Source organism: Panthera leo, chromosome B4 (assembly GCF_018350215.1).
Source record: "Panthera leo isolate Ple1 chromosome B4, P.leo_Ple1_pat1.1, whole genome shotgun sequence".
Lineage (NCBI taxonomy): Eukaryota > Metazoa > Chordata > Mammalia > Carnivora > Felidae > Panthera > Panthera leo.
The window spans coordinates 138,301,844-138,315,830 of NC_056685.1; the positions used below are offsets into that span (position 1 = coordinate 138,301,844).

Here is a 13,987-nt window from a genome sequence, read left to right on the forward strand (position 1 = left end):
TGTGCTCACAACAAACTGTGCGTTAAGTGCCGGTCATCCCCGTTTCAGAGGAGGAGCCCGAGGTGCTGGGGTAAGTGGGGTCCCCAAGGTCGAGTGCTCACCAAGCTCCCTGACCGGGACCAGAGCCAGGGCAGTGTCCTGTTCCTGTGCAGTGTGCAAGCGCCTTGCTCTGCTCACGCAGTTGGGGTCCCCCACCCTCCTCCCTCGGCCTGCCCGCCTGTGCCCCGTCCGGTCCCAGAGCAGGTGGCAGCCGCCCGGCCCCCCCCCCCCCCCAGTGGAATCACCGTGCGGTCAGCGGCCCCGCGCTCTCGCGCTTTCAGAGCTCACAGTCCACGTGGCCAGTAGGTACTTAGGAAGCTCAGGGGGCGTTTTGAGGTTCTTAAAACACACGCTTCAGAGTTGACCGTCCCTGCTGGCCTGGCGAGAGCAGGGACCTCGTGAAGAACGTTTTGCCACAGCCTCTCTTGTGCTTGGCTCTGTGACTTTGAGGAAGTCACCTCTGCTTTTGCTGCTGATTAGAGACAAAACTCGTACAACTGACTTACTAGTAGGGAGAGAATACATCTACTTAGCGTTGCTGCCAAATTAATACTGTATCTGGAAGGCCAGAGAAGAGCCAAGTTAAGAGAATCTTCCTGCATAATTTATGAAAGACTGAGTCATAAAATAAGCATTTACAGTGGCCTGTTTGCCCGAGGTAGGGAGCGATAGTGTGGCCATCATTCACAGCGATGGAGCTGGTGGCGTTTATGTGCCTCCACAGGTCTCCTGGCTCCTGTGCTCCTCATAGATTGCCGAGGTCATCTCTGGCCTCTCGCTCCAAAATTGGCTCTCTTCCTGTTGGGGGACCAGAACCTTGAAGTGCAGGGTTGTGTGCTGAGACGGAAACGATTTTGCAAAACCCGAGCGTGTCGGTATTTCTCAACAGTGAAGCGTTAGGCAAACCCCCACAGGTGAACGGATACAAACCCCCTCTGCTAGGCACCGAGGAAGGGTGGGGGAGGAGCACAAAGAGCAGCGACACGGGCCCAGGTCCCGGGGCGCTGCCGGCTGCCTGAAGGACGGGCTGTATAGCTGTCACTATGGATGCGGCGCCTTGGGTGATGAAGGGGTCTGGCACGGGGACACTCGGGTGTGGGGCAGGGCAAGGGCCACAGGGTGACGGCACAGGGGCACTGGGGCAGGAACTGGTTCACACAGGTCCTTGGTTTCCAGCCCTGAGAGTCTGCCCCAGAAGCTCCCCGGGCCCCTTCAAGCTTTTGCCGGGATACAGCATGTCCTGTCTGCTCACGTTCCATTGGCCAGAGGGTGGCATGTGGCCAAGGCCGACCTCAAGGGACAGGAGCGTATAATCCTCACGGGGAAGGGAGCCCTCGGGAATTACGATGCAGCCTGCCAGGCAGCCTGCTGATGAATTTTAGGAAGCTCATTCCGGTGGCGGCGTGGAAGAAGGTGTGCAGAGGTGAGGCTGGATTCAGGGTGAGTCTAGGCAGGGAGTGACGAGGGTCACGCTGTCCTTGTGGGGGCGGCGAAGAAAGAAAAGACTCGAGAGGTGTCTCAGAGGGAGGTGGCGTCACCAGGATGTGGGGGCCGCGGGTGAGCAGTGGGGTCGTGTTGCTGGGTTTGGCACTGGTCGCTCGTAGATGATAGACGGTGGAGGGCGAGGTCGTGGAGTGGCACAGGCAGGGGTGAGGCACAGCGCTGGCACAGTGGCCCGCGTGTTTGTGGGAGGACAGACCCGGATGTTGAGGACCGGCTGTGGGGGCGGGGGGCGCTGTTTTGGGAGTCCTGCAGAGGATCTCACTCGGTTTCCAGCAAACTCCGCGGAGTCGATTCTCTTGGTCGTTGTCATGTTTAATAGTTGAGGGAACGGAGGCTCACGGAGGTCAAGGAACTTGCCCCGAGGTCATCCGGCGAGTGACGCGGAGTCGGCCGTTAAGCCGCGTGTTTGGGGTACAGAGCACGCGTCCCCCGCAGCAGGCCGTGTTCCTTTTCAAGCGGGACACTCCTAGTGTCCTCTGCTTCAAGATCATATCTAGCATATAATGAAATTTTGTTTAGTGCAGTTTTTCAAGTGAGTTCACACCCATGGTCTGATTGGAGAAGTAATTAGTATTCAGATTAGAGCTTACCAAACAATTCTCTGATATTTGAGCATCAGCAGAGGAGCAAAGCAGAACTGTGTTGTGATCTTTGATTTATAGCTGCCTGGGCCCAACAGGCTCTGGGCAGAAGGCTATAAATAAAATTAAAATAAATGGAAACAATGCACCTATAAATTGTGTTGCAGGAACCTCCAATTGCCTTTTAGAGGAAATCCCCAATAAAATGCTGTTTGGCAATCCATTTGGAAGAGAAGGGGCCATAGATCATCGTGGCAGAGAGAGTCAGGAATGTGAAGGACAGGGGACGGCGTTGGAATATTTTAAATATGGAAATCAGCTGACCACTGAAACTTGCCGTTCAGTGCTAACCGTGTCGGAAAGTCCTGGTAGTCAGTCGAAGGCACAGGATTTCGAGAGGCAAGCCGGTATTTCTGTCACTCCTTTGGTTTTTTCAAGTCAGCCTCTGGGCTTGTGTCCTAGAGGACGGCGGAGGCCCACAGAGACGCGAAGCTTGGGACTGTGGCCGGGAAGGCTGCGCTGGAGGCAGGTGCCCGGGGAACCTGGGGTCAGGCGCAGAGGAGGGGCCGAGGCTCGGGGCACGAGAAGTCACCTGGTCCCCCTTTGGAAACCCTGCTGTGCTCCATTTAACGGAGGATCAGAATGTCACAGTCTATGCAAAAGGGTACGTTCTCTCTGAGAATAGGTCGTCTGTTTTAATGAAGTACTGAAATATTTTAATAAGACTTAAAAAAAAAGTCTTTGTGCTCGTTCTGCATAGTTACATAAATAACCACGTAAAGGAAGTCTATCTGTATTGCCAGTTTCTAGATTCCCAGTGCTGACGACTTACGGAACATGTCACGGAGTGGCTGCGCGACGGCTTTCTCACCGGCCACGCGTTCCCAGGCGAGCGTTTCGGAGCCCGCCTGCCCTTCTGGGGTGTGGCGGGCCCTGCGGAGGGTGTGCGGGAGGGGGGTCTTCTCTTGGAGAGCTAGTGTGCGTGTGGACAGCAGCCCCAAGAGAACGAAGCACACGGGTGGCCTGAGACCCCGCCCGAGTGAGAAGGGGCCCCCGGGGCTTGGCTGGACTCGAAGAAGGGGCGCCGGATGCCCGTGGAGGCCGTGGTCTGAAGCTGGCAGGTTCGAGGGAGGACACACGTGTGTCCGTGTCCCGCGTGTGTCCGTGGGTGCTGGCGTGGCGGTGCTCAGAGTCCCTGTTTGCTGTGGCCGCTGCCTCGGCTGCCGGTGCTCGTGACAAGGCTGCCCCGTGTGGACTTGAGGGTCACAGCTCGGGCCCCGCCGAGTACGTTCCTCAGGTTGGCGAGGTGTAGCTGACACCAGTACTGGGTTCGTCTCGGGCGTACGGCACGCTGACTCCACGTGAGCGTGCGTTGAGGGGCGGTCGCAGGCAGGCTGGCCCCCGTCTGCCACCGTCACACACGGGTGTGGGGGTGTTACTGCGTTCCCGGTGCTGGACTTCGTATGTTACTGCTGGAAGTTCGCACCGGGCCCCACTGTAAGTGTCCTTGACTGTAGGTGGACAGCTCACAGCCGGAGCGGCCTGGGGGGCCCTGAGGCAGGCTGCCCATGAGCTCCCGAGGGCCTTCCGGGGTGGGCGGCGGAGGGCAGGGTGGGCTGCACGCTCCCTGTGGTCACTGCCCTCACCGAGTCCTACGGAGCATTCCTGTGCCGGGCCAGCGCTGCCCCTCCCGAGAGCTACCCGTCCCTGGGGCTTCTGGGCCCCCGGGGGGGTGGGCAGTAAGACTCAGGGAGCCACCGAGGAAGGCAGAGTGCTCAGAGAAGGGAGGAGAGGTGTGGCCAGAGGGGTCAGGGGACGGTTTCGGCTCCTGTAGGAGGAGACAGCGAGTGGTGTTTCATCAACAGTTGGCCGAGGGTGGCTGGAGGACCGAGTAGCCTGGTTTGGGGGGGACATAGTGGCTGCATCCTAACTGGACACAGGCCCACCCCCTCTGGGTGGACGCGGCCCTGCCACAGAGGGGACCTGGGGTGCCGTCTCCCCTCAGTGCCTCTGCCGGGTGCCTTCACACTTGTGTTACTCATATTTTATTCAGATCGCGTCTCGATATTCCTGGTGCCCCTGCAGAGGGCTTCCGTGATGTCGTCATTTGGCCCATCAGTTTGAGACAAGCACGGACGGACTCGGAAGTCACGGGTCTAGGTATTTTCACTGCAGCTTTTCAGACTTCTTGATCCGAACCGTGCTCTGCCAGTTTTACATTTTCTGGCATAGTCACGAGCAGCCCAGAGCCGAAATCCCAGGCTCCCTTCTTCTGGGTCACTCGAGACAGAGGACCATTCGGATGTGGAACGTTATTTGGCCAAAATGCAAATAGGCTGACCAGTCGTTGGGTTTGGGCCTCTATGGGATCCAAGACGAGTAATTTATTTTTAACACTTTATTGTGAAACATTCAAATGCAGAGAGAGGCTGGAAGACTTGTCATCGATCACCCATGTAAGCCACCATCTGGAGCGCGTTCCATTTCTCTCCATCTGTCCATCCATTAATCCATCTTTTAGAAAAACGAATTCCAAAGTAAGATGTTCATGTCATTTCACCCCTAAACACTTAAGCATGTGTGTCACTAACTAGACTGATTGATTTATTTTTGGAGGTAAAAGTTACGTTGTGAAATGCTGAAACCTCAAGCACAAAACTCAGTGCGATCAGATTATAGATTTTCGCCCTCACCCCAGAAAGTTGTCCAGGTGTGTTTTTTGCAGTGCATAGACTGTACAGCCGCACATGGCAGGCAGCCCTGGTGGGTGAGCGTGGAGAGGAAGGCCACGGTGCCTGGAAGGGTTTGCGTGCGGGGCTGCTGTCGGGAACCGAGGGGCGGCGCGGACGCTTGCCTGTGTGCCTGCCCAGTGCTCCAGGTGAGTTGAGCCGTGCCTGGGGCGCGTGGAAAACAAGGGGCCTGAGTGAGGCGGACGGCACGTGCTGAGGAGACAGGAGGCGAGGACAGAGCAGGGAGGGGGCTGGCACCCCTGCGGACCGGGTCTGGTCCTCCTTGAGCGTCCACGTGGCCTCGCGGATGCTCTGTTGGTGGGAGATGCATTCAACCCCGCCTCCTCTGTGGGGTCACTGTGCATTTCGAGACACCCCTCCGTCCCTCCTGGTTCTGCAACTTTGAGCAAGTTCTTGGCCTCTCCAAACGTCCTTTGTGTGAGATGGTCCGTGGGGCGTGGGCGCATGGTGTGCGGGCTGGTGGCCATCCCGGCAGGATGAGGGGAGTGAGGTCCTTCTGTGTCCCTGCCTCCGTGTCCCCATCTGTCAAGTGGGAGTCGCGATGCTGCCTGCTCCCTGGGCTTGCCCTGAGCATTACGTCCACCGATGCGCATGCAGGCTCTTAGAGCGGTGCTCCGTGTTAGCTGCCGTTATTCTTGTTACCCTTGCACGTGGTTGGATAGTGATAGCGGTAGCCGCCTCGCAGAGATCGAGGCGACAGTGGGTATGAAGTGACCGGCTCTGTAAGCCGCTCGTCCGGGGGCCCTTGGCTCTGTTGTAAAGCCGTCCTGCACGCCAACCACGTCCTGTCGCTGAGCTGCAGAAAGGCATCCTTGTTATCTGCACGCGAGAGAGCTCACGGTGTGGCCGTAGCACGTTGGGGGTGGAGGCTCTGCACCCAGTCGGAAGTGATTTGGTGCGGAGAGCGTCATTGTTGCAGGCTTGACTCCTAGACCCTCCTGGAAAGGAGTCAGGAGCGGGGCTCTGTTGTTCACCATCTGCTTGTTCTGAAGGGAAGGGGACTACTGTTGACGGTTAAAGGAGGACGGGTGGGGAGTGGCCTGGCCGACCGGGGCGTGTGGCAGCCTACCTCTCTGGGATGAAGGAGGCCAGGCTCCTTCGTGTTTCTGCAAGTAGATCGCGTCTCGTTCCGAGGAGCTTCGCCTGTGAGAACCACGCTGGGTTCTCGGGAGGACGGCAGCTGCTTCCCACCCCTCGTAGGGACAGACGTGCCCGGCGGGCATCCGGGGAGGTGGGCTGGCCAGTCCTGGGAGGGCCGTGCGGTCTCTGTCTGTGAGAGCGTAGGCCCGGGCGGGGCTGGCCGGCCCGGTGCGGCGTGTGCGCGTGAGCCCGTGCGGGGACGCGCTGGGGACAGGCTGGGTTCCGCGCTCTTCTCGTACAGCTACACGACATGCCGCCAGGAGTGCTGGGGCCTGCCTCTTCCCCGCCCCGCCGTGGCCATGCCACGCAGGCCGTGGCCGCTGGGTCCTCTGTTTGCTGCTGCTGAGGGCAGAAGCCTTCCTTCCCTCCCCTCTTTCTGAGAAGTTGATGAGCTCGTGTGACAACCCAACGCATACCCATAAAGCCCTGGGGCCTCCCTTCGTTTGTAGGTCCCCGGACGCTCATTAAGTGCTAGCCACAGTCACGGAGCTGGTGCGGGAGCCTCGTGAGCCTGAGTCTAGTGGGTCATCGGGTGCATAGCCCCCGGCGGGTGGGCCTGGAGGTGGGACGGGGCGGGCAGGGGACCTGGCGGAGCTCGTAGGGGGCGGACGGTACACCAGCCCAGCACTGCCAGAACCGGCCAGGCGCGGGCGGGGCCGAAGGTCTGCGACAGGGTTAGGTTGGGCCGGATGGTTCCGCGTGGTTCCCGAGGGCCCTGTTGCTGAGACCTTACCTGGTCGTAGGCTTTAGGAAGTTCCGCTCCCACTTGCCGGCGCTGCCGCGGCCGACGGCTGAGCACAGGGAGGCAGGACTCCGGTCTGAGCCACGTGGCAGGCTCGTGGCCCCGGCGTGGCTGTAGGCCGGAGAGCTGTAGGAGAGCTCTGGTTGGGTCCCGGCCCACCCTGGGGGCGCGGCGGCCTCGTGTGGCACAGCCTGTGTTGCGCAGGTGGCTTCCCGCAGCCACACCCTGCTTCCTGAGCACCTGCGCTCCGGAGCCCTCCGGTGCCCAGGCGCCCCGCGTTCCTGGCCTTGGACTCCTGCCTCACCTTCAGACGGCTCCCTGCTCTCCGGACATGGCCGTGTTGGCCAGGTGAGCAGTGCCTTCAGGTTGCTGGGCAGGGAAGAGAACAGCGTAACAGGGAGATAGGCAGAGTTTTAATTGAGGAGAAAACCCCAACTTTCTAATGTCAGCTGATTACGTTCATGTTTCTCTTTGCTTCAGACTTAAGGACGTCTGTGCTCAGGCACACAGTCGTGTCTGACGTTACTCTCTGTCTTCTGCTTGTATTCTGAGTAAGCCTTTTGTTCCATTGAGAAGATTAAGGGCAGTATTTGGTTGAAAAAATTTTAATGAAGCACCTAACAGAGCTATTATTCATTTTTGAAACAAGTTGCTGTGGTTACCATAGTAATATTAAACCTTTTATTAAATATTTTTCTTTTGAGTCTGTAGTCAGTTTTTGTTAAATGCTGATGGGGGAGCTACAGATCCACGGACCTGGCATCTGGAAAGAATTTTCTAGCTCCGTTGAGTTAAATCATTCAAGGAATTTATGTTATAGGAACATAAAGCTTATAAATCTAGTTTATCATATCTATCATTTAATTGTTCATGCAAGCCAGCTCTTCATGTAGCGATTTACAGTAATCTCAGTGAAATAACAGTTTTGTGTCACAAAATGAATAATGCACGCAAAGAGATTGTTGAGCTCCTTAAAATCATTATGCTCAAAATATTGGGCTCTTTTATTTGAAAGTGATAGAATGACGATCATGGACCGGTTGCAGGCTGGGGGCTTCTGAGTCTGTCGTTCTTGTGCATGTGGGTCGCCAGCTCGCAGGACGGGAAATCGGGGACGAGCCGTGTCGGGGAGGACCGTGCACCTCACTGCCGTTCCCCCGAGAGCGGGCTGTACGTGACCGAGGGTGCCGGGAGGGTCGGGGTGCTGGCCTAGAGAGCGCAGCTGTGTTTAAAACAGGAGGTGCGTCTCGGGCAGCCTTCTGCCGTTGGGTTTCTGTGCAAGGCGTGAGCCACGGAGCGCGAGCGTGGAAATCTGGACGGCAGACTGGGCCCCGCGTGTGTGTCTCAGCAGCACGCGCACGTACCGCGTTTCGTTGTTTTGTTGTTGTTTGTTCCGCGACGAGGTGACGAGCACCAGGTGCCGTGGTCTTCCGGCTGCAGGGACTGGCGAGCGAGGGGAGGGCTGTCGTCGGTAGCCTTTCTCCCTCGCGCGCGTTTCCCACTGGGCGTGGCGACGTGGCCTCCTTGCCTGGGTCCGAGACCTCTGAGCAGATAAACGCTGCGAGGAGTGTGGGGGTCTCAGGAGGCGGCCCTGGGGCCTGCGGTGGGGGCCGCATGTGAAGGGAGAGGCTCTCTCCTCGGGGAACCCGAGTGTGATCGGTCACTGTCAGCAGGGCTGGGCCACCTTTACCTTCTCTCACGCTTTAAAACAGTCATCTTACGGAAAATTTCAGACCCACGCAGAGGTCGAGACAGCAGCACGCTGAAGCCGATACGCCTGTCCCCCACGTTCCCGGGACGCTGCCACGATGGCCTTATCTGGCCCCTTTGCCTTCTCCTCTTCCTTCGCTGGAGTGTTTTCAGCGCGGGTTCCAGACATCATGTCATTTCACGTGTCTGTGCTTAGGTGTGTATTCGCCCCTCCCCACCCCCCCAAATATGCTCTTTTAAGACGATAGTGTGGCGGAGCGGGCCCGGTGGGCAGGCGATCCTCCGCGAGTCCTGTGTGGGTTCCAGGGTCCAAGGTGGGCGGTGGGGGTCCCGGCCTGCCTTGGGAGGCCCTGAGCTGCGTGGTCTCGGGTAATTGGGGTTGGGCACGAGGCTTCACAGTTTGGAAAACCGCTTCTGTTGGTGAGTCCTTCCTCGTGTTTGAGACCCTGGCTCGGGTGGGCCTGACCGAGAGGCATTGTTACGGCTTGTGGCTCTGCTTTTGAGGTTTGTATTATCATATTTGAGGAACGTGGTAGGAGATACTGCCTTGTGGGGGTGGGGGGGGGGCTGGCAGGCACAGTCACCGGACGGAGGCCGTCCTGTGCGGTTCTGAACGTCAGAGGAGCGTCGGTCTGCAGTGTCTGCCATTGACGTGGCTTTTTATTACCGCTTTTGTTAGTTTAGGGAGAGTGGGAGAGAGGGAGAGGGAGAGAGAATCTGAAGCAGGCTCCACACTCAGCACGGAGTCCGACATGGGGCTCGATCCCACCACCCTGGGATCACGACCTGAGCGGAAATCAAGAGTCAGAAGCTCCGCTGACCGAGCTGCCCGGGCGCCCCTGCGAGCGACGTGTCTAATAGGTTCCGAGGTGTCAGGATGGGTTTGGTCTCCGGTGTTTGTCGTTTTCCCCATTTCTGTTTTTCAAAGATACCTTCAGACATCGGGGTTTATCATGAGCGGTGGCCTTATGCTGCCGCGTCTTTTCTCCTCACCGTCTCTCCCCTCCCTCCCCCACGCTTACGTGACCCTGGGGAAACTGCTGGGGTCTCCTCTCCATCTTCCCTCCTGCCTGCCGGCTGCGCTGATGGAGTCTGAGGTTTCTGTTTGCCCAGGTAGGCCCTTTGAGTCCTTTGTCACAAGACGTACCGGATAATCCTGTACCGGAGGCGGCCGGGCTTGGTGTGGCGCCCTGTGTTTGCAGAGGGGACGTGGGGTTTGAAATGCAGTAGGTTTAGTTCCAAATGGACGTTCGTAGGGGCGCCTGGGTGGCTCAGGCAGTGAGCGTCCGACTCTTGGTTTCCGCTCAGGTCGTGGTCTCGTGGTTCGTGGGATCCAGCCCCGTGTTGTGCTCTGTGCTGAGTGTGGAGCCTGCTTCACATTCTCTCTGTCTCTCTGTCTCTCTCTCTCCCTCTCTCTCTCTCTCTCTCTCTCTCCCTCTCTCTCCCTCCCTCCCTTCCTTTCCCCTGCATATGTACATGCTCTCTCTCTCTCTCAAAACAAAAACAAATGGATGTTTATATATAAAACATGAGAAACTATGTAAAAGGATCTTCTGATGGCACCTGGTGAAGCAGAAACTAGCAGAGCATCCAGGGGGCTCTCCAGGGAGCACCCATGGGGGGCCCGGAACACTCTCCCTGCGGAGCACGTTCTTTTTGGGTCTGGATCCCATCGTAGGGTGGCCGAGGTGGGGAACTAGCTGGGACTGTGGATTTGGTCTAAGTTACTTGGAAAAGGAGCTCTGCTGACCGAGTTGCTCTGAGGCATTTTCCTTTGTCTTCAGCTCTGTGGTTCTCACCCTGGCCGCCTCCCAACCCGCTGTGGGGGAGGGGCTCGGAAGAGTTTTCCGGGGGAACTGAGGCCCGCCTCCTCCCCTGAGCATAAATCCCCTGGTAGCAGCCTTCCACCACCCAGAGAGCAGGGAAGGCGGGCTTGCGACCGGAGGGCAGTGAGCAGAGAGCCAGCTGGAGTGGACTCTGGGCCCACAGAGTGGTCGAGACCGCCTGCCACGAGTTCAAGGCTGGGTGCGTGTGCCGGCCGGTCCTCGCTGCACAGTGGGCTGTGGGTCCCCGGGGCAGTGGGGGGTGGACCACTGGTTTGCAGCCTGTGCATTAGCTGTTCAGACCCAGCTACAGGCCCTGGCACAGGTATTTCTGGCCTCTTCCTCGGTTGGCATGGCTGCAGATGTAGGATGAGGTTTATGCTGTTACTGTATATTACCTTTTTATCGCAGACTGTTTCTATTGCAAATAGTCGTAAATATTGTTACAGTCTCGTCTGCACGATGACGTGTTCCCCCAAGTACACACACACTTGGGTTGCGGGGCTGAGTGGTTTGTATTTTCCCTGGATGTTTTCCTCCGAGTGTGTTTCAGCCTCCTGCGCTCACGGCTCCCTTTCCAGACTGGCACATCTCCGCGGCATCAACGTGGCGTCGTTGTGTAGGACCCCGGTGGGGACCCTTCCCACTGAATGCCCTCTGCCGCCCCAGCTGGCCGGATTGCTTACCCTCGTGTGCACGGTGGGGGGCGGCCTCTCATCAGGCGTCATGGGGGTCACACACCGGAGTTCATGCATCATTCTAGGCGGGGGGCGGTGGCGTGCCTTGTTCTTGCGGCGGTGGAACGTTCTTTCTTCCGGGACACAGGCCCTGTCTGCCGGTCCTCCCCATGGGTCTGGCTCCGGCTGCCCGAGTGGAGGCCTCTGTCCATGTGGCACGTGCTCCCAGATTGCGGGTGGCCCCGTGCTACTCTGCTGCCCCCGGGCTGTGACAGCAAGGCCTTCTGCTAACCCGGCTTCCCACTGGCCCAGACCCAGTTCTGTGAGTTTCCTGAACTGACCTGTGGGGGCGAGTGGGCCCGACTCCTCCCTCCATGTGGCCTGTGGCCTTGGACGCCTTGCCTCTTGGGACAGCTGCCGTGTGTTGTTGGCCTCTCTGAGCCTGCCGTCGTCTCTGTCAGAGATCAGTTCCCAGGTCATCATGCTGGCCGGGGCGGCCAGTCCAGATTCAGCCGCCGCGGGCAGCGGTGACAGCCAGAGCCGGGGCTGTTTGTTGTCCCTGCCTCTGCCCCGCAGAGGCATCTCTGTGGACACGATTCCCATTCGACCTCTCCTTGTGCGTTTCTTTGAGGCTCAGCAGAAAGTTATGAGGCTCTTCTGGATTGTTCTGTCTGAAGTTGGGACCCTTTCTTCGGCTGTCTGGAGCTAGGTGCTGCAAGGTCCTTCTTTTCTCAGGTGGGGGTGAGTCTGCTGCTGGCTGAGGGGCTGAGCAGGGACTCCTTCCCGGCCTTGGCTCCGCTGGGCATCCACATTTGCCCTGATCCACACACCTTGCTTCTTTCTTGATGCCCTTGGACATGAGCGTTCAGCAGGTTCCTAACTTCAGACTCCTGCCCAGTCTCACGTTTCTTTCTCTTCTGCCTGCTCCCCTGTTTGCACCTGTGCTTGAGCTCACTCCTTCTTGGCTCCTGGAAGCCCGGCTCTCTGTTTCCCCAGCTGCAGCGTGAGCTCCGTGGGGGCCGTGGTCATTTCTGTGTCCTGGCCCAGAACTCCACATGACCGGTAAGGGCCACAGCTCTGCCGGCTCGGGCCCCATTCTGTTACCAATGTAACGAGCCTGCTTCCCGGCCCCGGAGGCCCCGGAGGCCCCGGAGGCCCCGGATTCCTGCTGTCCTTGTTTGTCCAGGCGCCTGTGGGCAGCACCTTGGAGGGCCTTTAAGACCAAGAGCTTAGCAGGCAGACATCTGCGGAAAGCTAGAGCCGAGGGAAGGAGGGCTTGCCCCTCGGTGGGCGTCCTTTTGGATTTCCGGACCCCCCCGCCCCGGACCCTCCCCCCAGGCTCCCCCCTTCCTACCTTCCTCCTTGCCTTTGTTTCTCTTGGTCCTTCACACCCCACCTGCGCCCTGGTCACGTTCCAGCCGGCTGATGGTGGGCGGGGTGGGAAAGGTGTGCTGTAGGCCGAATGTTGTGTCCCCCCAAATTCATATGTTGAAAACTTAATTCCCAGGGTGATGGTGTTAGGAGGGGGTACGCCGAGAGATGGTTAGGTCATGCGGGTGGGGGGCTGAGAGCTGGTTAGGCCATGAGTGGGGACCCCTCATGAATGGAGTCAGTACACTTATGAAAAAGGCCCATGAAACCTCCCTTGGCCCTTCTGCCATCCCTGAACTGGGGAGAATGTCCTGATATTGGATGTCTAGACTCCAGAACAGGGCAAGTACGTGCCGTTTATACAGGACTGTGGTTTATCAGCCCCCGGTCTGTGGTGTCCTGATGGGGTCTCCTGAGCACGCCAGACGTGGCAAATCCAGGATCTGAGGCCCCTCCTGCCAGAAAGGTGCCCATCACCTCACCCTGGAAGTGTGGGCGGAGGGGGTTCTGAACGTTTGCACGATGTCAGTTCAGTTCCACCGGGGGTCTTCGTGCCCTGCACCTGTGTGACTGCACCTGCGCGGCCGGCTCTGATCTCTGCCAGGACTTTCCCTCTGGCTGGGAAGATGTCATCTGGGGGTTTTGGGGTTTCACTTTGCAGCTGCTTCCCGTTGTGGTTTGAGACACAGAAGCGTTCTGGAAGTGCTCTTCTCCTGCAGCGTGGATGTGACTCCCCACTTTGCCGAATCTCCTCTTCTGGCGGTCCCCAAAGGTGCGGCCTTTGCCCAACGGTGCCGGAGAGCTGTGTGGGGGCTGTTAGGTTGGTTCAGTTTCCCGTTCTGTAGGTGGAGGCAAGGAGCCCGCGGAGTCCGTGTTTCTGCAGATGTGGACTGAGCGCGACCGTGGCCTGCGCTCTTGCTCTCCGGGCTCCGAGCTGCGGCGCTGGATGGCGTGGTCTGCTCAGAGCGGCCGGGTGCAGCGCAGGGGACAGGGCAGCTCCAGAAAGCCAGCGCTGTTCTTTTGCCCGAGCGACGGCTTTCGCAGCCTTCGTTTTGACCTGAAGCATTTTGCCCCAGAGAGCGCTTCTTGAAAAGTGTTCCTCCCTGGCTTTCTGTGACCCCCGCCATCCCTGAGGGCTCCCCTGTGACTCCATTCTGCTTGTCCACCTCTAGCTCCGCGCGTTGGCCAGAGTGCGCTTGTCAGCCCGTGTCCCGTAATAGCCTCTCCCTTGATCCGGGGTCCCGCACGCTCGTGAGCTGTAGTCCGCATCTGCCGTCCTCTGGGGATGCCCCCTGCGGTACCCTTGCACTTCCTCCGTCTGCAAGGCGTCGAGTGCCGTGCCGTAGAAAGATCGTGCACTTGGGTTTAGAGTCTGGCAGCTGGGCCTCGTCCTTTCATTTGTAAAACGGGGCCGAGAAGAAGCTATCCGGGCGCAGCCCTGCTCCGTGGCGCCCGCAGCTGTCACCGAATACCGCTTCTGATGTGCTCTCTTTGTCTCCTCCTCTTCTAGACCAGCTAGCCTTCCCACTTCCGGTTCGACTCAGAGCTGTCCCTACCGTCTTTTACCCGGGCGAAATTTGGGGTCCTTGTCACACCATCGTCTCTCTGTGTCTCCGTATCTAGTGACGCATTCTCATTCGTGCAGGAGATT

General features: G+C 58.5%; 1 protein-coding gene across 4 annotated transcripts in view; it reads left to right on the top strand.

The window, feature by feature from the left end:
* The window catches only part of TBC1D22A (TBC1 domain family member 22A), a 320,415-nt gene that overhangs the window by 56,597 nt on the left and 249,831 nt on the right, over positions 1–13,987 (top strand). The gene's annotated exons all lie outside the window — the stretch shown is intronic.